The 27,824-nt window shown below is 43.7% G+C and overlaps 1 long non-coding RNA gene across 1 annotated transcript in view; it reads right to left on the bottom strand.

Moving 5' to 3' along the window:
- The window catches only part of LOC146505135 (uncharacterized), a 39,441-nt gene extending 12,295 nt beyond the window's left edge, over window positions 1-27,146 (bottom strand). The window contains exon 1 of the long non-coding RNA XR_014877477.1: window positions 25,114-27,146. This is a non-coding gene — a long non-coding RNA (uncharacterized LOC146505135). The remainder of the gene's footprint in view (window positions 1-25,113) is intronic.
- Window positions 27,147-27,824: the final 678 nt, after the last annotated feature.

Here is a 27,824-nt window from a genome sequence, read left to right as displayed (position 1 = left end):
CACAACTCAGCACAAACCGTAGCCTTGACAGTTTGCACAAGCTGTACCCGCGTGTGCTTTCATTGATTCAAGTCAATAAGAGATAAGTGGCAGAGCAGAGCTGCTGGATTAGGATGAAACACTTAAATAAATGAGTGACCCGCAGGATTGTAATGTATGACTGCATAGCTGCACTTTGTCTAATTCCAAATTTATTTGAGCCTCACAGATTTTGGCAGGAACAGAGTCTTTTTCTTTTTTTCCCTTTGCCTTCCTCTGAGAGAGGGGAAAGTTCAGTTGATCTCCCCTCAAATCGCTCCAAATATCTTTTGGAGCCACTTCAAAATAAGCACGAAGCATTCCTGCTCCAACATTGTAAAAATCCAAGGCAGCTGTTTTTTGCTTTCAAGGCTTATCTTCCCCATGTAAAGACATCTCAGGGCTCCTAGCAAGCACAATAGCCAGCGGTGGCCAAGTTGAGATAAACAAAAAAAAAGAGAGAGAAAAAAAGCCCCATTTTAAACTCACGAAATTATTTCTCTGTCCCCCCGAAAACTTCTCTCAGACAGAGCGAGGAGTGAACACTTTAGTTTATACAAATGTAACACTATAACTGTGCAGTAATTTCTTTGGCAGCCGCCCGAGCTGGCGTGTTTTTGAGAGTCATCTAGCTGCTGAGGGATTACAAGCTGTTCAAAGGCTCCGGAGGTATGTGGGTTTGGACGGCTGATGTTTTTCCACAGCAGTAAATGGTATTGCAGTTAATTCTGTATTTTGGCACCGATCTGCAGCTGGGAAACAACCTCTCAGTGCCAGAAGCTGTGTATTATTGCAGAGAGCTTTTACCCAAAATGGCCATTCAGCTACTGTGGTGTCCGTGTTGTTCTGACCTGGTTGCATAGTAACCAAGCAAGAACGTGGCAGACTGGAAGATAAACATGAGCATGAGCGCAAGCTCACATATGCGCCCACATATGCACGCAGTGTTGTTTGCACAGTGTACAAACACAGCAGGCCCTATGTATTTAAGAGAGTGTGAAAGTTCACAATAGAAATAAAGGAGGGAGAGTCTGGCTTTATCTTCAGCAAGACACTGATGCAGCACTTTTTCCAGAGTAGTTACACATGCATGAATATCCCAAGCTGCACATTAAGTAGTTATCATACTCAACCGTGGTGAAATCACCCCCCCCCCCTCCTCCTCCTCGTTCCCATATTGTATTTGGAGCAGCTGAGATTTGTCTGTATTTTTAGCTGAATCCTTTACGCAGGCTATTTTCCCCCCACCCCGTGCTAGAACGGAACAAATGTATATCCGGATATAGTTACAAGCCATCATCAAAGCAGGAAAGCGACACGGAGAGAAAAATAGCAGGAATTGCATGCGGCAAGCAGAGCAGCAGGCATGGGTTAACAGCGCGCTCTGAGCTTTCATTTCCTCTTCTGTTCCATCTGAACAAACAAGGCGGGTGACCTGACAGAGCGCGCAGGGGTGGGGCAGGGTGGGGTGGAGGGGAGGTGGGTGGGCGGAGGTTTGGGTGGGGTGAGGGGGAGCGGGTGAGGGGGGTGCACCGTGACTGGAATATAACCAAAGAGAGAGGAGAAGAAGAAGGGGAGGGAGAGGACAAGCGCACCACGTGACGGTGAAAAGCCTGCAGGCTGCTGTGCTGGGAAAGGCAGAGACATCCCCCCATATTGACGCTGCCGTTTCACCACAACAACAGTTCTGGGAAATGGCCGCCGTCTGTACTGTAGCTGCTATTTACATGGGACTGATTCAGCCCGGTTTATCGCTTTCATCACCAGCTACAGCGGCTGGCTGATCTGACCTTTCCCTCCTCCCGCTTTTTTTTTCTTAATGCCCTCTGTAAAGGTTTATGTTGCATGAATGAAAAATAGAAAAACAGGGGAAAAACCCCAATGAAAATAAGAAAAACAAGACAAATATAAAGCAAGTTAGAGTTAGGGATGGTCAGAGATTAGATTGGGGTAGGGGAGGGGGAGGAGGAAGAGGACGGGGGGGTGGAGTGCTCAGTCTGAAACAGAAGCACTGGAGACATGAGTCATGGCAAGCAGTCTCCCAGGGGGCTTGTTGGTGCAGTCTATAAATGGAAATAGCAGAAAAACAGCGGCTTCCCTCGCCCACCCAGGACCAGGTTATGCCTTATTAGAATTTGATGGCTTATGACAGCAGCTGCTTAGTTTAGCCGCAGCTTGAACTTCACTTCTTTTTTCTTTTTTTAAACCTAGAAAAATGTATGTAAATAAACATATGCGCATTAAGCTGCTTACTGTCAGAAACATCATCCTGGGATGCGAGAATTTGTTACCGAATTCAGCTCTGAAAAGCTTGTTGTTGTTTTTTCCTTTGCCACAGTAAGTGCAACCTATATCTGTTAAAATAAGTTGATGAGTGACGTGAACTACTTAACTTGGCTCCTTGGTTTCCCCTTGGCTTACCAGGCTGTGGAGCTGGCCTACATCAAACATCGCAGGATATCTGGGACAACCTCTAAAAAATTTTTAAAAAGGCTGTCTCGTAAAAGTGACCGATGGGGAAGGACAGCCTTAGCAAAGGCTTCTAAATAAAAAACAAAATCATGTGACGTGATGACTATAGTGCTATATTTACATCCAGTTTTCAGCTGCTTTACTTAAACTTCTCTTCTGCTTTAATGCAAACATAACAGATAAGCTAATGAATGCAATACATTAACAACTGAATCAATTCCAACACTATGACTTGTGTCTGTTGGGCCCTTGTAGCTGTATTTTCCTACCCTTTAGATTTATCTTATGACCTTCGGAAACTACCAGTATAGATAACTTACAGGTGTATTATATATATATATATATATATATATATATATATATAGTAAAAGTAGCTTCAGGTTGGACAATAGTATGTCTAGGATAAGTAATCTTACTTAAGTACATCTTGCTGATTTACCTCTATACCTTCCCAGACGCAAGACTACTGATGAAAATTAAAAAATGAGGTATATATGCTCTGTCTTTGTCTCTCCTGGCCACACTACCTGCCAGCATGATGCCATCAGAGGCGGCGTCACATCATCTCGTCGCTCGTGGCTGCTGGGCTGCCGCCAGTAGCGCCGCACCACCTGCTTCCACCCCTCCCTCTCCTTCCTTCCTACCTCTGGGTGCAATCTGCCCACCTGCTTCCATGGTAAGCAGACACACCCTGCCCTACAGTTCCTCCCTCCTAGCCTGCGGCTAAAGGGGAGCTAGTCTGCACAGGAGCGCAGATGCAAACAGAGCTCCAGCACGCCTGGCCACCATACCAGAGGAGGGAGGGATCACCATAGCTGTGGGCCTTTTGTTTAGCTTTTAAAAAAGAAAAACTCCCTGCCAGGTCGTGTTTGCTCTTGTTTTGTTTTTTTCTTTTTTCACCTGTCGTCACACTGCTCTCTTTCATCTGCAGGGTTCATCCTCGAGATCATCCCCTCGAGGCAGTGAAGACATTATCTCAGTGGAGTAAAAAGCTAGAGGTAAAGTGACAGAGCTAGTTTTAAGTGCCTCTCTGAAAACACCACAGAAGCCCTTTGGCTGTTTCTGTCTCTGTCTCTTTTTAAAAAAAATTTAAGCACAGCAAAGCTTTCAGATTGGATTAAAATGAACAGAAGGGGTTTGCAAGTGAGGAGTCGTGGCTCCCTGCTGAAGGCTAGCCCCGTGTTTGTTGTTGGCGTTGTTGTTATAGTCATAATATTGTGCGTTTATCTGGAGATGATGCTGACGTTCCCGTGGTGACTGATACTAGACAGCTCTGCTGTTTCATCAGATGCCGGTGTAATCTTTTGGGCAGAAAATGAATAAATGTCTGGAACAATTTGCCAATTCAGTGTGTGGTTGTGTGCTTTTTTTTAAAATCCCATTTTATTTCAGAGCATTTATAAGTGAAAGCATCTTCTCTCATGCATATATTCACATTTGCAATGGTGCTCTATGATTGGCCTTAAAGCTAACATATTACAGGATGTTATTATTAACAGCAAATGGTAATTTCATCTGAGAAACAACAAAACAGCTCCCTTGATTTCCATAAAAGCTTAAACAACAACGATTTCCAATACATGGCCTCATTCTCAATAGAAAGCTTCCACTTCACGGCCTATTTTGTCCTGTCAGACTGCAAACACCCTTGATGCAAAAAAGATCTGTAGTTTGTTTAGTATATGATGCAACCCAACAGCAACCCCGTAATAATACAGCAGAGCAGCAGTAATAATGTGTTTTTAGTTTCAGTTTATAGGCTTTATTTGTTTTTCCTCCAGCTAGATGAGAGCAATGCTGCTTCAGCATGGTGTAAACAGCCCACAGGGGCTCATTCTTAAACATAGTCCTCCTCCATAAACTGATTCCACCGCAGGGCTTTGGCTCTCCGTCCCAGCAGCCCTCCGGCCCACATGACAACAGGCGGCCTGTTTTTCCCTGCAACATAGCAACACTGCCCTGAGCTAACGTTGACCCTTGACAGTCAAAACATATTATTGGGCCAGGTGACTGTCGCATTTCACTAAGCAACAGAAAATACTCAAGGGGGGGAGGGTTCTGTAGGTGTTCACACCGGGTGTTGAACTTCAAAGGTGAGAATTGAATAAACAAGGTGAGCAGACGCCACATATTTGCTTTATTAAACAGCAATTTCCCAAAGAGGAATTGTAAACAAAATAGCTCAGAGTGTGAGCTCAGGGTCATGGGAAGAGCTGGAGAAGCCAGAATCGAGTCTGGAAGTTCAAAGCCGTGGAGGCAGCCTAGGCCTCTACTGTAAGTCTGATTCATCTTTGCAAGGTTAAAGACTCGGGAAGACAAATACACAGCTCCTCACGGCCAAGCCTTATCCAGCCAATCTCTACCCGCAGGAAGACAGAGTTGTTCTTTTCCATTATCACCACAGGGGCTTGAGTCATTGCAGAAGACTCGTCGCCCGCTGCGGCGCTGCAGCACCAGCATAAGTCTCAAAGAGACAGAAAGAAAGCAGGAGAGATAATTCACCAGCGCGTCCTTACGCCCCCTTCAACAGTCTGTTGTTTGTCCTCAAAGACGATGTGTGTGTGTTTATATGCCCTCATACATATCAATTACTTACAACTTGGACAGTGTCATTCTCAAGGTGCCTGAAAATTAGGTTTCAATGTCAGCTGGGAGGCGCGTTCCTGACAAAAATAAGGGAGCTTTCACCTCCAGGCTGTTGAGCCTCCCTGCCGGGACGCAGCGAGTGAGCCCAAAACCCTCCCACCTAAACAGCAGTGAAATCCAGGCTTACACAAGCAACGTATTCCTCTTGCATCAGCAAATGAGCTTCTTTCGACATAACCGTTGAGCTGTCAGCAACTATGTTGAGAGTTTTAAGGGGAAGTGAAACCTCTATGTGCCTTGTTGTTGCTAGAGCACATGGAGGATTGGATTCCTGAACACTCGGACAGCAAATATGGCGTCACCCTCTCTCTGAGTCAGAGACACAGTGTGCCCTGGATGAACTTCCTGTTTCAGACTGCCACAGATATAGGGTTTCTCCAGCCCAGCCACACGCAGGAAGTGAGTCATACTTATTCACCAGTTGTCTACTGGCTGCAGACTCTTCAAGCCCCAGAGTGACAGGCCGTGGAGGGGACCAAATTAGCTTCTGAAACTTTAATCTCCTACAACTCAATTATTTAATATCTGAGCCACCCACTTCAAAGGAATACCTCGGCTCCCTCCTCTCCAGCTGCCTTGATGGAGGCTTTCAATCCCGTCTCCTGGAGGACTCACCCATTTTATATCTCTACCCTGCGGTTTGAATGACGCTCGGCTGAAATCTTACAGTGCTCCCTGAAATCCGAGATATACTGCGCTAATAAACCACAGTGCATTAAGAGCTGTGGGAGCTGGAGGTGAAATTATAGTATAAAAGTTCACTTCTGTCACTATGTATTTACCCCATTCTAATTTTGGATTACCGGCCAATTGTAAAACAAAATCATTTGCAGCTGCCAAGCGTAATCTCTTCACACTCAAAACAGCAAGAGGAGGAAGCAATTACCGTGATTTGGAATGGAGCACAAATACAAAAACCTAATGGAAATATGAAAAAAGCTTATGTAATAAATAGGAGATTTAATGCCAGCAGCAGTGAGAAACTTAGAAATACGCTGGATGACTGAATTTGTGAGTCAAAGTAAGAGTTTCCGTACAACTAAAAACATTTCCAAAGTGCAAACGAGGTCCCTGCTTATGTTAATATTCATAATGGGGATGAGGTCAGTGAAATGAGTGGGCAGCAAAGGTAAAGATCAAAAATAACCTTGAGACCAGGTTCATGAATTATTTTGAAACTGACCTTGATTTTTGTCTCACGCAGCCACACAACACATTTCCAGACCTGCATAGCTATTGGCTCTGTGGAAAAGTGGATCAGGGAAGTGGAAAGTTAATCCCCAAGACCCTGAGACAAGAAGAGGGGGAGGGGGGGCTGGCAACTGCCAAAAAGGCATGGGGGCTTTCTGTCTCTGCGGATTCACATGCAGACACGCATGTCCTGCTGCAGTGACTACGAAAAATAGCCACACAACTGAGATTAAAATGACCACACTCGGTTGGACGTTTGAAACCCACTTTGTATTTTTATGAAAATATAAAATCTTTATCATGCATAAATGGCGTGCTCAAATAAACTGCCACATGTAGTTTGAATTTTACTTCATAATTTCATGATTTGCATGCTTTCGGCCATGTACCTGATATTCCGTGATACAGTGGTGGTGGTGTTACTGTTGCAACATAATAATGTTGGTCTGGGATCAACATTGCAACAACATTGTTGTTGTGATGTCATAGCCGTGCAATGTGGAGGAAAAGGGAAGAAAACTGTCTTTGTTTATATAAAACTGTCTCCTGAAACAAATGGTAAGCATTTCAAGTGTTTTCTTTATCAACTTATGCAATATAACAAATCTATTATTACGTTAGGTTTGCTGTTAGCCAAATTTAGGTCACTCATGTTGGTTGGCTTGTGATAGCTTTTAAGTAACATTAGCTAATTTCTTGGCTAATGCTAATGTAATCAGTTAGTTGTAAAGTTTATCCTGGACCAACATTGTTCTGATGCTGTAGGAACAACACCAATATTGGGACATTAGATTGTTACAGACTTGTTTAATAACATTACAGTAAAGTTAGTAGAAAGAGAGAACCCACTTACCTCTTGGTCTTTCTCAGATGACGTCATGGATACACTGCTTAGCAGTTTTCTGCAATATCGGACTTGATGCAGTACCATTCAATCAATTTACAGTTTGTGGTGCACTTTTACAGTTTCACGAGAAACCACAGAGTGACTGGTGAGTGTTGGCAGACAAGTCACATGCAACTGAACCAATCACAAGAAGTTTAGCGCCAACCAGCTCGGGATTACCCCTTTATTACCCAGTGACCAGTGGTCTCCTGGGCTGTCTGACTGTGGCCTTATGAACTTGTTCCTACATTGTCATTCATCCAAAATGGTGGCTAAAACAAGGTCATGTGGTGACATGTGTGGTTGTTACAGTCATGTGACTGTAAAACTTCAAAAGGCTAGCTTTCGCTAGCATCATAGACTGCATGTTCCTTTTTTTTACATTTCCAAAACAGCTGAAAATTAATTTAGTGATAAAGAAGAAAACTAACAACAAAGCCTACCATATGCTGCTTAGCTAACGTATTGGTAAGCTTTAAACATTCAGTTAGCAGTTTGAGTTTATTTTTTTTGACTAGCTAAGCGCTATCCTTAACCTAATTAACTTTAGAGAGACCTGAAGAGCTATGCCATGTTAGCCAGCAAGTTGAAGAAATATTTATGATTTCTCAAATTCTTTGCTATTTGTTGTGTTTGTTATGAAATTGTTTGAATTTTCTTAGTGAAAACACAAACAAACTTGAAGCAAGTAAACAGCTAATAAGTATTTCTTGTCTTGAATATTTATTGAGACCCAGTATGTCAATGCTAATAATTAGCCCAACATAAATCCCATTAAAAAAAGCAATATTTAGACTTTTGTTTTTTTGTTTTTGTTTTTTTGGTCCCTTGGCAGAATAGCTGTTTCCAGTCTTTACCCTAAGCTAGCTAGCTAACAGGTATTTTGGGGGGAAATTGTCTTTGAAAATGCTAAACTATTCTAACATAAAAGTTGCCTTTTCTGCATAAATATAATATTAAATCTTCATGTGGCAAAAAAATAAATAAAAGCTTTTTTTCAGAATAGGCATGAACCTTTTAAAGACTGGATTTTAAGTCTATTGTCTAGCCTTACTACGCAGCCATCTTTCATAATAGTAAACAGGAACAACCAAGACTGCCAGCATCACATCATATCTGGCACCATCCGCCTGGAACAGATGGTTTTTCAGGCAGACTATATTAAATGTACCTAATGAGCCAGAGCACGCATGATCTCATGCTAGCCTACTTCCATTCTTAATCTCCCTATATTGTGTGCATGAGAATGGTCCCGCCAATATCTGTGCACTAATTCAGAGGGTGCGTGCATACAAACGCAGATGTGTCTGTATGGGTGCAGGATGCTAGATATTCTCCACTCTCTTAAAAGCCTTTTCAAAGTGGAATGACTCTATCAGGGGAACAATGAGCCCTGCAGTGTGACAAAGGTTCACACTGACACGCTTTCCTAAATTAGGCTGTTCATGCGCAGGAGGGAAGTGAGCCCTGCTCCTATTCTTCTCCTCTTCTCGAGGGTCATTGTGTAGACAGGAAAGGCCACAGAGACATATGACTTGACATGCTCTCTAAAGTAGGTTGAGGGCACTCTAATTGCATATACGGGAAATGCAGAGGGACACTTTTTAAGCCGTGCATCATAGGAGAAATGACTTATAATAATAGTAATAGTAATAGCTAATAGTTTATTTATTATCATAGGTGACATCATTCCCAAAGGGGTGTAGATGAAGCCCTTAATTACTGATGCGCTAATGATTCTTCAGTTATCAACAACACAGTCACCTTAAAGTACACATCTCTCTGAGACTCAACGGATCAATCTCTAACAGCTGGAAAAGCAAACAGCCCCACATCCACTTCACCTTTCGCCCCCAAACAACCCAGGGACCTTTAGCATGTGAAAATTATGACCTTAACTGATTGGTGTCATCATGAGATAACCTGCATTACATCAAATCCTGTTGCTCTGCACCGTGTGTTCTGCATTCACGTAAACACAGGCCGGTCGCAAAGTGTTGCAACAATGTGGCAAGGAGCTGCAGATGTGAGCAGAGAGGCCTTTGAAGGATCACAGCCGGGCCCTTCTTGATTGCAGCGTCTTGCCCTCCCCCCCTCCAAAGCGCTAACTCACACCGCACAAGCCTGCTTCCAGGAAACCAGCTGTTGGACTGGGGAGAAGGGAGGAGGTGATATTCTATATCAGGGCTGTGAATCACAGTTCCATGCTCTGTGTTTTTCCTATGGCGGTTTGGCTGACTGGCTGGCTAAGTGGCTGGCAGGGCGTTTGAGGAGGAATGTGTTGTGGACCGGGGCCCCAGCACTGAGGGACAGACTAGGAGACTAGAACAGGGGGTAGCTGGGTTATTACATGGCCTCGGGGGTGCTTATTTAAACCAAAGTCCTGTCTGGACTATTGGAGTCAAACACTGTTATTGTACTGCAGCTGCATGAGACACAAAGACAGAGCTAGAAATACAGAGGAAAAATAAGAGAGAGAGACAGAAAGAGAGAGTTATTACAAGAGGGAGGGGGGCAGAAAGGAAAGAGGAGGCCTGGACAATGTCCTCCATCCTTCACAGGAAATGGCACAAACAATATGGGAAAAAAAGAAATGAGAGAGCTCAGCGGAGCAGAAAAGGGAACAGCGCAGGGACAAGCCATAATTAGACACCGGATAACACAGGGCCCAGTGTTGTGTAGAGTTAAAACTGGAACAAGAAGGCTATCTTGAAACTGTAGGTAAATGATGTATGGAAAATTAAACGCTCCATGTTTGAATATACACATGTAGGCGCAGATACTGATCTCGAGTGGAGCGTTTATCGTTCAGATGCAGTGCAAAGATCAGCAGCTCGGCACAAATTTTCAAGGAAGCAGATGAATCTGTTTCAGGGAAATTTGCACATCGTGCAAGACCGGGAGCTGCGAGCCTCAGAGGATATCTGATCCAGGAGGGTTCGTGAGAAGTGAGAGGAAAAGTCGAAGAGCCGGGCCTGTGATGTGGAATGGCGGAAATCCTGGTCTGATTGCGCAGCAGCGGTGTTTGCTTGTGCTCAGACAGCTCCTAGGAAAGGAATGTGTGGCCTACATTTTCTCCCCCCTCCCTCCTTTCACACACACACACACCTCCTCGTCTCCCAACACCAACTCAAAAAATAAATAAAGGACGGAAGCATTCAAAGCGCAGTGCTCTGATTTACTGGCATTTTTCAGAAGGTGACAGTGATTCAGAGTATTTAAAAAAAATCCAACAACAATAACACATGACACGGCTTCCTCTGAGGGTTTAAAAGCGCTCTCGTGCTACCATTTAAGTCACACACAGGAGGCAGGAATGGGTTAAGTCTACTGCGAAGGAGAGAGAAAGAGGAGTGGAGGTATGGGGAGACAGAAGGGGTAAGGATGGGGTTGGGGGGGGGGGGGGGTCAGCGCTGCATTCAGATGAAATTAAATGGAGGCTAAAGTGCTGACTCATTGTGTTCAGGCCCTTTATTACCTGCTCCGTCACACAGGCTTTTTAGGGTGGGCTGCCAGAGTAAAGCAGGCGGGCGGGTGGGCAGACAGCCCTCATTTACAGGAACCCTTCTGGAGGCAATAATGCTGCAGTCACCCAGCCAGCCAGCCCTGCAGCTCACCTGCACTCTGCAAAAGCACCCTTCAGGGCACTCCCACCCCCTACCCCAACAAAGAACACACACAACCCCCTACCCCTCACATTTTTTATTTATTTTTTTGGGCCTGAACAGGAGGAAACCTGCTTGTGCTACTAATGAGACATCAAGGGGAGTTGGGGACTCTGGACCTGGTAGGCCGGCCTGTCGTACTGTTTGTGTGCGAGTAAACAGCATGTGCTCTTGTTCCTCTTGTGACGGAGTATATTTATGGTTTTTTACCCCAAAGCGCCACACGTTCATACATTCATCTGGCCTATCTAGAAAAACATGTTTCGAACGAGGAAAGTTGGCAGCGAGTGAAACTTGCTCGTGCCCCGAGCGTTCGAGAGGTGTCACGGCGAGGCTTGCGATGCAGCTGCCATTGACGTAGCGAGGTGACAGAGTTGGTAGCAGTGTGAAAACAGAAGTGGGTGGGTGTGTGTTTTTGGGGGGTTGGGATAAGCAGGCAACAATTACTTGTTTTTGTGGTCTAAAAGACCGTAATATTGACGTTTCAATATTAATATATCGCATTCGACTGTCAGCTTGTGTGTGTCTGCGTGCGATGGTTGCAGTCACAGTGGATCCCTGATGTTGATGCTAGACAAACAAACATAATTTGAGTGGTTACACAATGCGTTTGATGAACGGGCTGCACCCAACCCGGAGCGCTCGCTGGCTGTGGAAAGCGCTTATTGCTGCTGAACAGACGAAATGGACTCCGGCACTGTGTCAGGCTCCAGTTTGTCTCAAATGGTCTGGGCAATCAGAGCATACAGCCAATAAATGGATGCATTCTCTCTGTCCTGGCGCTGCTTCTCCATCTCCCTCATTACTCTCATTACTCTGCAGCTTGTGGGTTATCTAATGCTCTCCCCATGGCTTACGGTTTGGCTGGGGATTAGACTCATTTTTCCAAGGGCATTTTATAAACAACCCTGTGTGCCTCCCTTTCTCATGGCCTGAGCTGATGTAGCAGCAGAATTTATGACCTCGGAGGCCTTGTGGCCTCACTCCCGTTGCAATACATTATTCAAATTCATTCTCTCTAACACACAGCGCAGAGGGCAATTATTTGAATATCCACAGGAGTGCAGCTGGAGTGCCGCAGCTCATCTTCAGCAGCAAAGATGGTGAAATTGCCTCACTCCGGCGGATCAAGGTTGGAGGCAATGAAACACTATAATTTATGACACAGTTTGATATTTCGGTGAAGTCATTGATTCCCTTGTGTCAGACCTTGGCAAGGGCGGCTCCAGAATTCACAGAATGTAATTCCAGTTCTGCCTCGATGAGGTTTTTCCCCCCCCTTCTTTTTAACAGCACTAATTGGACACTTGGCTGGGTGCATATGTTGTAAAACGGATTTTCCCCTGAATCAACAGAAACATCGTGCCACTGCCCCGCAAATTACTCGCGAGGCTTCTTGCACCGAGCTCGGCGAAGAGGAGGTTAGCTCAAAAACAAAATTTGTGTTCGCGGACCGACACCACATATGCATCAAGTTACTGAAGCTGTCCCACTTTCAGCAGTGAACAGATGCAGTGTCCTCATTTCTAAGTGTAGCCAGGCTCCTCTCTGTCACACACCTACGTCATGATGCAAGTGTTGTTCACGCCACAACAACACATGCGTTTGTGTCATTCACAGATTCCTTTACAGTGTCTCACTAAGACAGACTAGATGTCACACTGGATTACGCACACCCCTCTCCTGAATGACTGTACTGTACTCTGAATGCAAGCAAAGTGAAAGGAAGTGCTGCAGCACTTTTCTGTGGAAAAACAGGGCTGGCCTTCCCAAACCTAGTTTCCTCCCAGAGGTTCTGTTGAGAGGCCACACTATAACCCTTTGCCCCCCACAATATTTATTCATCCTTATTCAGCATTTTCTCTGTATATCCATGTGTGAAGGGCGCAAAAAAAGAAAGCTGCGACAAAACATGCTTTTGCAGAGATATGTCAAAAAGTCTCTAGTTGTGACATTAAAAGCGACATCCACTTTAATTATGGTCCAATCATTTCATGCATATGATCCCAAAAAGGTCTGTTTTGCTCTTACTTAAATATAGTATTGTGAGTTTTTACATAAAAACTTGTTTCGCCACATTGCAAAAAACCCCCCCCCAAAAAAAGTTTTCAGGCTCCTGCATAGTGCCAGTCTTGACATAATTCCAGGGTTGCGTCAGCATGGAAAGTTGTTATCAGCTGTTTGTTTATGCCTCTAGTATCCATGGAAAGGTCCAATGTATAGTTCTGCTTTAGCATCCGGCATCTTCTAATGGGGAAATTATTTGGCTCTGTATATTTGCTGATACCAACCTACCAGAAGTGAAGTGAAGCCAGGGAGGAGCTGCCATGAACCAGCTTTCTTTTGCAAAAACAGCTGTGGTTGCAAAAACACTTCCAGTGCTGTAGGATTCTATGGAAAAACAGCCTTTGGCCCTGACCTAAGAAAATACTTTCCTGATGAGCTTATGGACACAGTCACTCCTTTTGGGTTGTACTAAATAAAACTTTAAGTTCATTGTGTAAATTCTGGTCAATCTTATTGTCAACACGGAGGATTATTCTCTTTGGTTTCATCACTACAAGCAGCTGCTTTTAGCTGAAGTAAATAACACCTATTATCTCTTCGCCTGTGGGGGGGATATATTAGGGAGCATGTAAACATTGTGGACAGCCTCAACATGTAAGGATTTTAGTTAGTTTGACAAAGGCCAAATTGTAATGCTGGTTCTGATGTCAAGAAGATGTCAGAATACACAGTGCAGTTTTATGCAATACACATTGCATAAAATTAGGCAGGCGGTCTTAACGTTATGCCTGATCCATGTATATATTTGAGCTATTATTTTTGCAAATACATCAGTAAAGCTCAGTAGTTTCCTGAAGTAAAGGAAGGACCTTCTGATCCCATAAAAGTCCAGAAAAGGAATTAATGTTGATAGAAATAAAATTGAGGTGACTCTTGCTTCTTATCTTACCAGTGCAAAGAAATGGTTTCATGAGAAATCTTTTATAACCTCAAGCCCTTACGCAGTATCTAATCTGCATTTGGCCTTTTTCCTTACTCACCTGTCAGCGGTATCAAAACACATTAGGTTCAAAGGTCAAGTTTAACACAGGAAGTGATATACTGTCTTGCAGTTGAGTCTTTGTTCATTGAGCTCTGACATTCCTTTTCTTTGTTAGCCGTGTGTGTGTGTGCGTCTTTGTATGTGTTAGGGAAGAGGGATAACGTTTCCAGTAGCACATCTGCCTCAGAAAAGCTCCTGTCGCTGTATCCATTTCCTGTCACTGATACCATGAAAGCAATCGCAGAGATAACAAAAACCTCATTCAAACACTAAAAGAGGGACACGGACAGGTAAGGACCTGTTCACTGTCTTTCCCACAAGTGCAGGTTTTTATAGCCCTTTGGGTGTGTCTTTGGCGTTAACTGATGAAAAACCACTGTGATGCAACTGGGGCTTTATCCATGACAGTACACACAGTGGGAGGGTTTAGCTGTGAGCGCCTCCGGCTTCGTAAATAAATCATCCAAAGTCACTGAAGAGAAAAAACTCCAACAATAAAAGATTTTTCTTCCTCGACGGGTGAGTCACCGTTTAAAGGGAAAAGAGGCCCAGATTCTCGGCTGTCGAGCATTCAGGCATCAATTTCACTAGTGTGAAAAGCCAGCTGACAATGGAGCTAATTGATGAGGATTATCCAGCAGAAAAGGAGGAAGCCTTGTGACGTGACTCATCGCGGCCATCTGTGCGAGTATACTGTATTTTCACAACCCATGCTTTGAGAGCAGAATAACTTCCTCTTTGGCACAAAGCCCCAGCAAACATCATCCTACCCTGACTGGTTCTGCTACTGCCTGGATAATACTTTCACTTGCACCTGTGTTTTAAACCGCCCTCACTGTCTGACTAGCTGTTGCTGAGGGAAGGCAAGTACACCCACTGAGCGCAATATACTGAGGGAAATGTGAGTCATACTGAGCATCAAAACACTTACCACAAAATGCTGAGACCTGAAATCACACATTCACACACATAGACACACTCTGTGAAATTCCCAGTGAGTCGACTGGCTAATGACATTTCTCCATTACCAGCTAATCCAGACACAAAGGCATAAAAGAGGGCTCACAGGAAACTTCCTTTTTTTTAATCATTAGAAAGTGTCTCAGCCTCACTATTAAAACTTCACGACTTTATAATCATTTCAGCGCCGGAGAAGCCAGACATCTTAAATATCAGTGACATATCAGTGGAGAGGGCAGAGCCGTGTGCAGCCTTCCACCAGACGCCCTTAATGAAAGCCGGACTGAATAACGAGTGTGCGGTCAAGATCCGCAGCTGAGCTTTAATCACATCTTTTGCCTCAGCGGCTCGATGTCCTCGTTCTTACATCGTCGGCTTTGTTTTCGTGCATTTTCCCTTTCTTTTTTTTTTGCCTTCATTCTCTGTACACACGATCCTCATCATGACACGTCACCACAAACTGGTAGTGTCTGTGTCACTGCGGTTAAATCATTTGCCTTGTGAGAGTGATGCATCTCAGTTTCACAAACATAAGGCCACTGGGGCTATTAGATATGCGTCTGAAGGGTGTATGTAGTTGCTGAATGTGCCACAGCTGGCTTTCCTCACAAGGGGAAATTACAGTCTTCAGTAGGTTATTTTCTGAGACAGTCAAAATGAAACTACCCTTTAACATCAAAGTCACCTTACAGGAAGCTCAAATTGAAACACTGGAGGCGGACCTTGTGCGTTTGAGCACATAGACGCGATGGGTATATGCGTGTTTGTGTTTATCTGTGTGAATAAGGGAGAGTGATGAAATAAGATGCAGAAAAAGCTGCCCTGGCCTTCCCCGTGCACACGCATATACACCGCCCTTCCCCCCTCAGCTGCTTCCCTTCTGACTCATGGGGGATTACTCGTCTGATCACTTTGATCTGCTTGTCATTGCCAAAGCTATTTTCTCCATCCAGCCCACAGACAGGCGAGGCACATTCAGGTTAAATGTGCCTGCCGACACCCAGACTGCACCTACTAAAACCCATGCTGCACAGCTCGAGCAGCTAACAGGAGGCAGAGCCAATTTCAGTTAGGACTGGCAAGAACGGTATCTGGTTATTGGAGGATGTTGCACAACGCAGATGAATAACAGTTGCTTCTAACCACAAGACAGTTTGCTCCTGACGCAACAGGATCTTACACATGATACGGGCTCCGATATGAAAGGAGGGTCAAGAAGCTGACACACACAGGGCTTAAACTAAAACTAAAACTACAGGTCATGTCGCTGGCGCCACATGATTGCAGTGCATGAGTCCTGAATGCAAAGCAAAGGAGGGAAGTGTTCTGACACTTTGACACTTATCTGTTTGAAGAAGTAGATAAAAGAGTGCAGCAGATAGGGGTGCATGAAGCTCTCTCTCGCTTTAAAATTTCTCTCAGGCTACTTGTGCAGTCAAGGCACACGAAAAAATTCGATGACACTTTTCTCATGACACATGAATCAACACGAGAGATGCGAAGCATGCCAGCCAGGCCGATGTGGCTGTGAGCCGTTTCCGCTACGCCTCATCTGGTTCACGATGTTCCTGTCACTGCCTGCTTTTGGCGCCAGGTAAACCACTCCAGCCGGGAAAAAAGATGCAGTTACATGATTCAGTTTCTGTGGGAAATGGCTGTCTTTCTCTTTGTCCGTAATATTTTTCTCTGCAACCTCCACCACCACCCGTCCACCCACCCACCCACCCACCCATCCTCCATCTCGGAGACTCGGAGGAGCCGGCGCTATCAGCGGGTGTCATTTCATGAGAGCCATCATCAAAGGCGGCTGCCTGGTTTCCATGGAAACAGCCCACTTCAGGGGAGAAGATCGGAGGAGGCATGTGTTATAATGCTGCGGGTTACCATGGAGACTGGAGCGACAGCTTACATAAGTATTCATTGTGCGTCTGTTGTGCCGAGCCACATTCCTCCATATAATTAATGCTCAGAGTGTTTGCTCGCTGCTGTCAAAAATTACAACAATGTCATTTCAAGTGGCAGGCAGCGGCAGCTCATCGGCGGCCGCCGCCACAGTCAAGGTCAGGCTAATTTCCCCGCCAATTAAGCCCAGCTTGTGCATGGAACAGCTGTCAACTGCCATCTCCAAGGTGACACATCAAATTGTATTTTTTCCCTTCCAAAAAGCCTTTCAACGCTTTGCTCACAGTCCCAAATGCTCACTTTAAAGACCAAAAGCCTCACAGAAGACACCCGCGCTCATGCGGAAATAGGAAGTGTTCCCCGAAATGTAATGGGGTGGTGGAGGCAAGAAAGCATGGTGTAAAGGTGGACGTCAGTGTGTTTTATCAGTCCTCAGCTATTCTGCCAATAACTAATGGAGCTCTTTTGAAGAGGAAAAACACTGCAGTCAAATTGCCTCGAGTGCCCGGACTCCAAATGAAAGCAGACAAATGACGTCCATTTTATCTGAACTATGCATAATGCATTTTCTCTATCTCTGATTTATGCACTCATCACATCATATATTCCGCCATCTCCTCCGAGCTGCAGCCTTTTAAGTCCTGATTGCAATTAGGTGCTGTATATATGCTTCACTTTCATCTCGGCTGTATGGAGCTAACCAATATTCTGCTGCAGCAGTTGTAACAGACCCAACAAAAAAAAGCAGGAGGTTTATTTGCACGGTGAGGGATTGCACCATAAATAAAAATAACTCCATGCCTTTACAAGTGAAATGAAGTGAAGCCTACACTGGCCTCATGCAAACTGCAGTGCAGTTTCTTGGTAGTCTGCATGGCATAAAATGAACACTTGTGTATATCGGTTTCATTTTCATTTATCTATTATCATCACAGCATGCTATATTCAGAAAATAATGATAGTGTGGTAATTGAATCTCACCTTTACCCACTTCCTGTGAGTCACATAACAGCAATCACATGAGCTTGCAAGCATCTGAAGATGCACGAGAACCACATTTGTGTGACCGCATTCTAAAACCCAGCGTAAAAATTTGCAGGATTTTCGTACTTTTCACCCTGTTTGTGCTCGTGATTTGGCCTTGAAGGAGCTGTGCAAACAGGCTCGGGGGGTGGGGGAACTAGGATACAGCCTGTTGTAACCAAAACCATGTGCTGTGTGCAGCATACCATGTGGTGCCTTCTCGACATCTTCAGACTGTTGGAAGGCAGGAGGGTGGGGGTTGGGGAGGGGAGCTGGTTAGGAAACCACAACATGACAAATGTTGTACTAATAACGCTGTCACACCGACCGGTGCCAGTTTGGGGAAGACTGTTGGGTAGTCGTTTGACACATAAACGACTATATAAGGAGTTCCTCCTTGTGCATTCTAGTACTTTAACTTGGGCAAGGAGGGCTGCAGCTTGTTACTGTCGCCTCAGTGTCAACGAGACCCATTAACCGTTTGAGAGTTGCAGAAGTGAACTCATGTGACCTGTGATGCGTTTTAAATGCGGAAGATTCCAGGTTACTTGCATTTTCCTGCGCAAATATTTAGTGCAGTAATGAAGCATGTTTTGGCCATACAAATTTGCCCTTAATTAGTCCCATACATCCAGCATTCAGACTTCAGCGTGACATAGTTAAGCACATAGCAGCATGTCATATAAAAGCAAGGCAATCTGAATAACTACTGCATGCTACTATAATACCAGAGACAGATGGCAGGAGAGGAATGCCGTCTGACTACCGCAACCCGGAGTGTGACAGGGACATGCTCTACTAAGTGAGAAGAATGCGTTGTGACACTCCTCCGGGGCACCTTGTGAACAGCGTGACAGTGGCATGAAAGCGTCAACATGCCAGTTTTCACAGCACACCCCTCTCTCTTTGCAGGACTGCCAAGACTACCGACACTTCAGTTCAACTTCCACACCAAAGGAGAGACTTGCAGCCGACTGATCCCGCTGCTCTACCGTTTTGCCATCAGGAAGTGGATCCGTTTCGCCCAGCCTTGGAACAAAAAAATAAAACAATATGACTCTGTGAGCAGCAGGATGGTAGATGAGCTCAACCGTTGCCCGAGGCTGCTATTGTCACTGATGGCTGCAAATAGATTTTATATAACTCAATCAGCACCACCTTGGCTGCACAGTGAGCTCACTCTCCGCCTTTCATAAACAGCTGTTGCACCGGATCATATTCTGGCGTTACACAAAGACCTCGGCAACGCTGTGACTACCGTACAATGGTATTTTTATGTTGCGCACCAACAAAACAAAGATGACTCTGTTGGGTTTGCCCAAAAGCACAGATACACAGTAACTGGTGTCTTTCCAAGCCCAGCCCTCGGGAGTTTTGTGCTGCTTGTTTTGGCAGACAGAGAGTATTTTGGCAGACAATGACAAACCTCCTCAACTGTAATCAAACCAAAAGAACGCCAACACCCTCTTTCAAGTATCAGTATCTGTGTCCCTTTTTGTCTATCACTGTATGTTTGTCTGTTCTTTACAGTAAGTGCACAAACCAGATCCAGCTTCACCCAGTAATCAGTCCGGCACCGTCTAATTTAAGTAGGGAAACAAAATTACCATTAATGTCTTTACCAAATAGGGAGACTAGTAATTTCCTTGTCTTTACGTCAAGGGAAATGGCTCAAAAAATAGGTTGCATTCTCTCAGGATGAATTATTACCATTCATTCTGAAGCCCTGCGGGCAGCTAACGCATCATACGGACCCATATTTCTTGGCAGCGAACATATTAGAGTTTGAACCCCTGTCATGACTACTCTGCAACCTTGCTGATACCCTGTAACCACCTCCAGTCGTAATCAGAATGTCAGACTGGAGGAGGGAGGGTGAATAATTGATGCTGTGTCTTTTGGGTTTGCTCATTTCACCAAGCAAAAAAAAAAAAAGTTTCTTGCCTTCATGGCCTGCAGCAAAACACTTAGCTTGCCTGGCACAGCGTTCAGCTTCTAAAGGGATGATGCATTGCTCAGAGAGCGCTTTTTTTTTTTTTTTTTTGCCAAACCATCACATAAGATTCGACACAGGAAAAACAAACTTGTAGAGGAATAAAACTCCGGATGAACTCCTATAGCGCTGAAAACGAGAGGGAGACATCAAAGCAATTTTTTACGACGCGCAAACACTCATATCCACGAGGCTAAATCATGTCATTAGTGCATGAGATGACATCTCCCTGTAAGTAGAACACATAGTTTAGTAGGTGGAGGTGGCTGTGAGGCTGAAGGGTGTTGGCAGAGTCTTCCACTTCTGCCGTGACAGCCAGACATCAAACAAACAGAGAGCCGACAGAGACTTAGAGCTGAGAATAGCAGAGGTGCCCTTTTGTTTCCATGCAGCCAGGAAACATTGAACTGTCCTGCAGTCTATCACATCCCACTTTGGGGGAAAAAAGCAGGATTTGCACACAAACTAACTCTAACAAGATTAAAACAGGACATGAGTCAAGACCATGTCGTCCCTGATAATGGCTGTCTTTCAACTGGTCATTTGCTAAATCCTGGATTCTGTTGTTTGGTGTGCTTTCTGTTCATACGTGGTACCAATACAGTTTCAATTACTGCTACCTATTACACAATTACAGTATGATAAAAATAAAAAAAAAAACACTGCTGGGTTTGAAAGATAAAACATAACACATTACAGTGAGGTGTAGAAGTCCACCCATAAAAATCAAAGATTTAAACTTCAGGGTAGTCTCCTTGGGCAGCGCTGCATTTCTTTTAGTGCACTTTTTGGAAGTCCTGTTTAGATTCAAGCTGGACTTTCACCGTGGACCCCAAACCTGAACAGAAAGCAAGCATCGGCCTCTGAAGACTTCTGAAACAGTCTAACTAACATTTGGTGATATGAACTGGGTCTCTGGCCATATCCTGGTGACTTACAAGCACTGTAGTAATCTCTAGTATCCAAGGCCAAAGGACACACAAGATGTGAGGATCAGTTTTGCACTGGAGAATTTGGGGTTTGTTTCAGAAGAAACAACCTGCTCTGAAGTGCTTGTGATTTTGCCATTGTGACGTGGTAAACAGCACAGTGAAAACGGAGAAATAGAGTTTCTGGTGATCCCAAGAAAGCCTTTGCTAACAACCCACCCAAAGATTTGGCTCCTAACAACTTCGCCCTCTTCATTAAAATGAATATTATCTGCAGGTAATAAAATTCCATAATGAAACATGTATGTCACTTGAATTGCACGTGTTCTTCAAATAAATGCACAGTTAAAATCGGGTTTTAGAAAGGTATCAACTACCTAACAAAAAATACCATGCATACAACTTCAACAAGTACAGTAATCCAAAGCTCAGCAGACCTCCTGACCCTAGTTACTAAGCCAGGATAAGCTATTACAATCGCTGTTTGGGGGAGGACTTGAGCAAATTGCCAAATATAAGTGTTTTTCCAACATTTTACCTCCAGTCTAAAGCTGACATATATCCAGAAAAGATTTGTTTTAGAAATCACTCCCATCTCCACGGCCAATGTGCCAAAGCCACCTGCAATCACAGCTTTTCTCATCTCATGTCAGATGCTAAAGTTAGCTTCTATGGCCTTATCTACAAACAGCACTAAACCCGACTGTCTTTAGCTAGTGTTATCTCCCCGTCTAAGTGATATACAGCACCTGCTGCCTGTCACAGATAGACTTAGCCCACACTAAATCCAGCCAGAATGTCCACATTAACACAAACACGCCACAAAGTTCACCTGCATTACATGTTTTGGCAGAGAAATCAATGATAAATCTCAGTCTTCATAATGAAAAATGTTCAGGGAAGTACTTATTGCCAAGCAATAATCCCAAGGATGGGTTATTGTATTTTCTCTATTGATCCTTCAGATTTATGCACCCACACTTGGATTTGTTGCCTGTTGCTGTAAAGAAATAAAATGTATCTAGCATAGTGAGAGACACATTTCCACACAAAAAAAACCCTCTTTAGTTCTTGGCAGGCTCGATATTAGCTCTTAAAATCAACCACTAATCCAGAGACATCTTGTCACTGTCAATCAGACAGTGACAAGTTTGTCTGTGTTTGTCTCACAGTCGCTAGTCAACATAAAAACACAACATCAATTTGTCACCTTGTCTGGATGGGTCTTAAAATCGGGTCATTATCTCAGCAGGCACAAATCCGCTCTTAGATTGCCTGAGGTAGCGATTCTTACATAAGGCCACCCAACAACTTCCAAAGCCATAAACTTATGAGAAACATCCAACAGGTTCAGACTGCATATCGTTCGGGATGAGCTCTTGCTTGTACTGACCAGAAATCTGAACCTTCTCCGTGTCGAGGTTAACAAGTTGCTTCTAAATTGGCAGATGAAGTTCATGTGCAGATGCACCCACTGGGTTTCTGATGCAACATGTTAAATAATGAGAATTGGAGTGGTACTGCTTTCTGCAGCCAACAAATAACTGAAGGGAAGTCGGGTTTGAACCCCAGTGGGATTTTTAAAGCTGCAACTTAGCACAGACGGGAAAAAAATTACAAAAGTGATATGTTTTATGGGCTTTCTCTTGATTGGCTGTCACCGAGCTAAGAAAATACTGCTCGGCTGTATCCTCCAGAGTGTCACTGCTCCAGTAGCAACAGGAAATTTATGGCAGTCCAAGCTCTCATAAGGTCTTTGGAAAAAAAATAGAACTAAGATGGAGTCACTGGAAACAGCACACACTGTACTTTATTCTGTAATTCCTCCTTTTACACAACTAGTTACGATTCAGTCAGCTTGGTGTCACAGGACTTGTCATCTGTTTGGAGATGACGCCAGCTGCAAGTTGTTCAAAACACAAACTGAGTCATGAGCCCAAAGCATCCAAAATCAGAGTTTGGTTTTGATCCTCGACAGAGAGTTTCCTTTAAAAAATGTTCTGGCAAAATCAAACATTTTATTTACAGTCAACAAAGGATTTTCACTCTCATTTTCAAACTGAAAGTTCACCTTCTGAACCGCTCACCACAACGTATACCATTCATTAAGCGTATTTTTGACTCATCCTCACCAGAGCGCGCCTGCTTTTCTGGAGGGCACTGCATGGTTCAAGACGAGGGTAGGGCGTGTACCTTCGAGTTTATGTGTGTGTGGGTGGCTGGTTTAGTGTCTGAATGAAACAGCATGGGAGAAGAGGGAGAGGAAGAGGGGGGGAATGAATAACGTGTCAGGCTTTTTAGTTGAGAGACTTCTTGTGTTGATGAATAATTGAGCTGTAGTCAGGCAGAGAGCTATTTCATGAGCTCCTCTGTCTCCTAGATAAAATTAGACCCTTCTCTCTGTGTAGACAGTCTCTTTGAACTGCTACTGTCTCAGAGCATCACTCGTCTCTCTCTACAGCCCGCTTGTGCCTTTTTGAGCAATAAGTCTCAGTAGATATGAGGAGTGAGACAAACATGCTCGGTGGACGAGGGGAAATCTGTGTTATACAAGCCAGGAAGCAGAAAAATTGTACTTTACCGGGCTCTGTTGTAGGTGAATTTCGTGTGTGTGTGTGTGTTGGGGGGGTTAAACGTATTAGAATAAAAGCACTAATATTATTCTTGTGTTGATTTGGGGCCCTAATTTGATATTCAGAGCTCCCCTTTGCAGAAGCTGTAATGAAGTTCTGTCTCTCCTCTGTCTACCTGACATGCCAAGATCCCCCAGGCTTTCCTGTCTTTGCCCGGCCTCTGAATACCCACAGCCCATCTCAATCTGTCACTCCTGTCAGACCCACAACGCCACCAAAGAACCCAGAAAGTAGGACACTGAGAACTCATAGCACACATACACACACACACACACACACACTGAGAGAAATGTTTCATAAATTGTAGTGAAAAATACACATTTTGCGACAGAGGCCTCAGAGTCCGTCAACGTAATATCTGGTGTTATCTGTGGACAGCCAGCTCTAAATGGGGCATTCAGTGACTCTTCAAAGCCCCCGTTTCTGCGGGGCAACTCGGGCTGCATTGTTACTGTTTTAATTAGAACTGCTTCTCGCCTGCTCCCTGAGATCCACCCAGGCTCAACATCAAAGCGCTGCTCTGAATAATGATGTACCCCTCCATGCCTCAGGTACAGCCTGAATCCCCACCACCGCAACCCACCTCTTCTCCTTATATCCCTACACCCCTCCCTCCACACCTCTTTGTACCTCTCTGCTTCCCAATTTACTGCTATTTCTCTGTGTGCTGACATAACACTATTTTGTCATGTTCGGGGCAGCGAGTTGACGGCGGACTTTCCGTGCGTTCGTGTTCAATGAGGCTATGGTAGTTTGGCGCTTACAGTCTCGAGAGTCAAGTTCTTTCTATCTGTTCTCTACGTACTGGCGTACGAACTGGGTTTAAATCTAACTTCGGTTCTTTCTATGTAGAATTTGCATGTTTTCTACAGGTACTCTAACCTCTTCCCACAATCCTCAGCCTATGCAAGTGAGCTTAACAGGAGATTCTAAATTGGCCGAAGCAGTAAATGTGAGTTTGCTTATCTGTCTCTATGTGTAACCCGTAGAGTGACTGATGACCTGATAAAGGTGTAAACCTCCCATCGCTCTAGATCCACCACCCAACCCCTGACCGTGCACTGGATAATACAAAAATTGATATAGATTTAATTTAGTCACATATCTCATTTTTCTGAACAAAAATCATTACAGTCCTTTATCAAAAGTCCAGAAAGCACAACATACAGTAAATGTATGACCTAATTTTACAGATCACATTTACAGAGAGAGATCAAGTCGATTTCATGGCGGCGGTCCCTTTATATCACAACAGAAGAAGAGAAAAAGGAAGTTTGATGTGTTACTTTCGCTCAGCAAACTAAAAGCATCACAGTTCAGTCTTTGCAATGGAAATGCCAGCTGAACTCAAGGTCAAGCTTTTTGTTTTTTTCCAGCAGCTTTCGACTGTTCGAAATGATCTTCACCTGCATCAGTTACGAGCTGCCTCATCGAACACAGATTAAATTAATGTTGCGTAGCTCAAGATTAGCATTATAAGGGACAAACTCATTTATGGCTGCGTAATGAAATTCATCAGACTGCTAGTGAGGGCATTAACAGGCTCTTTAAATGCTTATTTGTACAAAAGCAATTATTTGTCACTGATTTACAATATACAAGAAGTAGACACACTCAAATGTTGCAAATAAAGAAAGCTACCCTCTTAACAATCAAACAAAGCTATAATAACAAGAGAAAGTAATCTATTGAGAATCTTTCACCCATGCTGGGCTCAAGCTTAGCTCTTTCCTTTAAAAACATCACCTCATATAATCCATCCTCTGTCTCGTATTGGCTTTCACTGGCGTTCCTCTGTGCTGACTCAGAGCTGCATTCCTCATACACTCCTGTAAACACACACAAGAATGAGGCAACACCAACAAAGTCTCATGAAATATAAAGGTTATGCAATCTCTTGAATCACTGTGCACTCAGCTGATTATTCACTAGGCATGGCACCCATTAAGGCAGATCATATTTTAATGAGTTTAAAACATAGTAGCATCTAGGAACCTAGGAAGCAATGCACAATTATGTAACTCTTAACCTTCTCTTGAATTGCATTGTGTATTGTATTCAAAGCAGGTCACGGATCATTCTCCAGTCAGATGGCGGCTCATTGTGGGGGCTTAATTTAATAATCTGATTTACATAAAACTGGAAGGGGTGTTTAAAATTGCAAGGAAATCTTCACCATGTGTGACTTTTCAAAGTCGTACAATGTTTCGGCTGAAGTATCAAAACTTTGCTAAAGTAAAGGTTATTTTAGCTCATCTATTTCCCTTTCCTGTAAACGGAAACAAAACATTTTCATTATAAATATAAAATCACCAGAACTTCTTTCACGAGTTTGTCATATAATATTGCAATATTTAGCAATAATGTAACACAACAAATATATACACTCTAGTGTTCTCTAGTACAAAGTTGATGTGATATGACCTTGTGAGAATAGAGCAACTAATTATTTCCTAAATTCACAGCTAGTTGGTGTCATTTTTAAACCAAACATATTTCCAGTATTTCCACTAGTGCTACATGCTAGGCTAATTATAGCTAAACATAATTCTTACAAGTAAAACTGCCTTAATATAGCAAATTTGTCTTAAGAGGCATAAATGAAAGAATAGTTTGACATTTTTAGAAAAGACATTTGAAAAAATAGTTATTCAATAATGAAATAAACAGAACTACTGGTAAACATGGCGCAGTAGCCAGGAGACAGCTAACTCAGCTTAGCATAGCAAATGAAAACAGAAGGTATGGTTAGCTTTCTATGTCCAAAATAGAGATATACTTACAAAAGTCACAAGAAAGTCCCTCACAAGACATGCAGATAGCCCCCACTACAACTTTTTCCATTACCTATTTGTGAAATGTTGTCAATGACTAAGGATTTTTCTGAATAACTGTTGCTATTCTTAGTCTTTAAGCTAATCTAAACACTTCCTGACCTGCCTCTTTCAATGTATTCTTCAATGCATTAGCCAAATGTTTAACTAATCCTTTAAGAGCAGCAGTGCTAGTTTCAGGCTGTACATTTGATGTACAAACCATCTTTCAGCCCAGAAATGATGTAAATTAAGACTCCCTGCTACAGTAATAAGGTCAACTGAAGAAAAACACATGTTCTTGTATAAATCACATTAGCAAGCATTGCAGAAGGGATTGAAAATACATAATTTTTCCAACCTTTATATTCCACCCCTTCTTTTGTTACAGCAAGCTTAGCACAGTAATCCTACTTTGAGCGTGCTGCATTTGAAATTTTAATCTTAGGTAAAGGCGGTGTGCCGCTTTGTTTGTTAGGACGAGAACAGCAGTGCTACAGCAAAATTACCATGTGGACTCCGACATCTTCATCAGGCAACAAAGTGCCTATTTTTGTTTGTTGTCCGGATAAAGGCTTGTCAGCTGGCTACAAGGCCGGGATTAATTGCAGTGGTTGAGGTGATGTAGTGTTTTCTTTGGTCATGTATTGATGGGGGTTGCTTTGGCCCGTTTAACCTGTGAGGCCTTTAGGGAGTAGAACATTGAGAGCAACCTAAGGCCAAAGTCTGACGCATCTATCATGAGGATTACATCACTTACACCATCAAAGGTCAGTCGCATTAGGTGTTCACAGTTTCCTCTGTGAAAGAGTTGCAGCAGTTTAAAGTGTTGCAGTGAGTTAGCTGTAAAATGTCAACATGTTTCCTTGCAATTTAATCATTTTGTATGGCGTCTGCTTCTCTTCTGCCTCAGTTAATGATGGTACTCAGACAAATAGATGGAGTTTTCTAGAGTAAGTCTTTGTACCGCAGAGAGAACAGTGAACTCACTGTACTCTATTTTTGTGTTATTGGATGAATGCATGCATGTTTGTGTTTGTGCGATGGGGCGGGGTGGGAGCAGAGGGGTTGTGTTAGCGTGGGCGAGCCAGTGAAACAAAAATCAATGCTGTAATTGGCGTGCACCTCCTGATGAAGCTATTTGAGAATCGCAGCCCCAGAGGTCACGGAGAGGATGACCCATGACGATGACATCAGAGCCCAGAGCACAACAACAAACGCGGTCTTGTTGCAGCAAAAACAAAGGATGTTTGTTTGCCGGGTCCTTTTTTCTCTTTCAAGATCCATCCTGTGAGTTGAGAATGTGACGACGCAGTACACTGACCTTTGTTTCTCTGGTAACAGACTCTCTCTGTCGGTCTTCAAAGTACTGAAAGGGGCGGGGGGGGGGGGGGGGGGGCCTCAGAGTAGCCTTTGGTGTTGAGTGCTGATCACATGAGAAGCTGAAATAACAAAGCAGCCTGATCTACACACAGTCATGTGAGTCAGATCTCTAAATACCTGAACTAACACTGATTCCTGATCAAGTAAATAAGCATAAGGAATGCATATTAAAATGGATCTATAAATCCTATACAGCCCTACTGTGGAAGTACATTGAAATAGTATCATGACTTTCATTTCCCAGCCTCCTCAATGTCCCAG

This window comes from Neolamprologus multifasciatus, chromosome 13, assembly GCF_963576455.1.
Source record: "Neolamprologus multifasciatus chromosome 13, fNeoMul1.2, whole genome shotgun sequence".
Lineage (NCBI taxonomy): Eukaryota > Metazoa > Chordata > Actinopteri > Cichliformes > Cichlidae > Neolamprologus > Neolamprologus multifasciatus.
This window is presented reverse-complemented; position numbering and strand designations above follow the sequence as displayed.